Here is a 2,761-nt window from a genome sequence, read left to right as displayed (position 1 = left end):
TTGATTCTTTCGTGCCACTCCTCATACTTGTTTGTTATTCCATCTGCATTTGTATACCACACCTTCAACTTCTTTTCTAAGACTGTAGTCTGGGAAGTATATTGGGGTTGGGGAAGTGGGAGACCTGGTAAGGAACTATGGGTTGTTGCTGTGGGGGTGAAGTTTGTAATGTAGTGGGTGGGGGCATTGGATGTGGCATGGGTGTTTTGATTTAGAGTGTTTGGTTGCACTGGGGTTGACCTGGTTGGGAGGCTTCTATAGAAAGTTGTGAGGGAGGCTGTATTAGATCTTCTTCCTGGGTCTGGGATCTCCTGTCTGTCTTCTCCATCCCCTCTCTTTCCTCCTTTCGCCTTTGTACCATCTCTCTCAGTTTCTTCCTTTCTTCTTGTGTTCTGTCGCGGTCGAGATACACCCTCCTGTATGCCGTCATGTCCCTTAATCGTGCTTTCTCCTGCAGTATCCTGGTCCGAGTTGCTTCTGCCTTGAAGGTCACTCTCACTGGCCGGGTTCTTTTTTTTACAAACCCCCCTATTCTCCGAAAATTTTCCAGCTGGGTCATATCGTCTTCTCCTATTGCTTTCATGATGCTTTCAATTGCTTTTTTTTCCCCTTGTTTTCTTGCTTCATATGTTTCCCCTTCGACTTCCTGGAGTCCATACACAAAGACTGACCTCACCCTTTCATTCTCCCACTGCATATCCCTGTGTATCCCCTCATTTAATTTGGTTTCCTCCACTGCAGCTTTCCTTTCATCAGTTTCACTGGCTAATGTACTTGGGCTCAGTGGCCTGTCATTTTCCCTTCTCGGCTTTCCTTGGGCTCTGTTGTTGTCTGTTAGGGCCTCCACATAAAGCTTAGCTCTTTCATTTGCTACAGTCTCCTCTGATAGAGCATCTCCATGCAGTTGTGCCCCTTCTTTCCCTACAGTCCCCTTATTTGTGGCTGAGGTAGCAGTCTCTGATGTCAATCCCAAAATGTTCTTTAGTTCTTTATGCTGTTTCAGATTTTTCAGTTCCTCTTCTAAACTCTGTATCCTAGCTTCTGCTGTTTTGACATGCACCTCCCACTTCCTGCTTTCCATATCTATCCTCTCTTCCATTCTCATGCTAAGTTCTTCTAGTTTCTTTTCCCATTCATGATCCCTTTTTATGAGCTCTGCTGCCCAATCTTCCTTTGCATTTTCCTCCTCCTGTCCCTTGGTTTTTCTTGTTGCTCTCTGGCAACCCATTTTTGTTTTATCCTGATTGCCTCAGAGTGGGAAACCTATGTAGTTCTGTATGTTAGGTTAGTAGTGTGTGTGTCAGAGTGTGGGGGGGGGAAGTAGTGGAGGAACTGTGGCTATTTGGGAGCTGAGTGGGGAGGGGTGGGGAGGGTTTGGGGTGAATGGGGGAGGGGAGGGTGATCGAGGGAGGTGATGGATCAGGGGAAGTAGTGAGATGTCGGTGGTGAGGGGGGAGTGTGTGTGTGTCTGGATATGTGTGTGTGTGTGTGTGTGTGTGTGTGTGTGTGTGTGTGTGTGTGTGTGTGTGTGTGTGTGTGAGTGTGTGTGTTTGTGTGTGTGTGTGTGTTTACGTATGTGTGTATGTATGTGTGTGTATGTGTGTGTATGTGTGTGTGTGAGTGTCTACCCTTGTGTGTGTGTGCTTGTGTGTGAGGGAGGGAGGGTTAGGGGGGGGTGTGGTTGAAAGATCCGTCGTGTAGGCACAAATTTAGTCTCATTTATCTTTCCCAATTATGCTACTCTCTCCACTTATTGCTCTTTCTGGATTTACGTGTTAATTGTTGCTGGTTATTATCATTTTCCTTGTTCACATTGAGAGAGGACTTCCTAGCTTCCTAAGTATTCTTACTGCTAATAACTACCGGTAGTAACACTGCCTGTGTGCGTGTGTGCATGTGTGTGTGTGTGTGTGAGTGTGTGTGTGTGAGTGTGTCTTGTGCGGTGTAATTACTGGCCGCAACTTCTTGTGACCTGACAACCCTCCTGGGACCTGACCCTAGCACGGTCTTACAATGTTGCCCTTAAAAGCTTGTCCCACCTACCTTCCCACACTCGTCAACCCTATATTCTCTATGTCTATGCTATTTCTATTCTAATTCTGGTAATAGCTTGCAGGAGTGAGTGACCAGTATCAAACAGTATGCAAGGCCAGCCAGGGCCGTCAACATGCAAACCACAACTAGGCGAAATAAACTTGCGGTGACAGTTGCCAGCTGCTGATGACGAAGTAGTGTGTGTGTGTTTGTACTCACCTATTTGTACTCACCTATTTGTGGTTGCAGGGGTCGAGTCACAGCTCCTGGCCCCGCCTCTTCGCTGATTGCTACTAGGTCCTCTCTCTCCCTGCCCCATGAGCTCTATCATACCTCGCCTTAAAACTATGTATGGTTCCTGCCTCCACCACATCACTTTCTAGGCTATTCCATGGCCTGACTACTCTATGACTGAAGAAATACTTCCTAACATCCCTTTGATTCATCTGAGTCTTCAACTTCCAATTGTGACCTCTTGTGTCTGTGTCCCATCTCTGGAACATCCCGTCTTTGTCCACCTCGTCTATTCCGCGCAGTATTTTATATGTCGTTATCATGTCTCCCCTGACCCTCCTGGCCTCCAGTGTCGTCAGGCCGATTTCCCTCAACCTTTCTTCATAGGACAATCCCCGTAGCTCTGGGACTAGTCTTGTTGCAAACCTTTGCACTTTCTCTAATTTCTTGACGTGCTTGACTAGGTGTGGATTCCAAACTGGTGCTGCATACT

The sequence above is a fragment of the Cherax quadricarinatus genome, chromosome 27, assembly GCF_038502225.1.
Source record: "Cherax quadricarinatus isolate ZL_2023a chromosome 27, ASM3850222v1, whole genome shotgun sequence".
In the NCBI taxonomy this organism is placed as follows: Eukaryota; Metazoa; Arthropoda; class Malacostraca; order Decapoda; family Parastacidae; genus Cherax; species Cherax quadricarinatus.
This window is presented reverse-complemented; position numbering follows the sequence as displayed.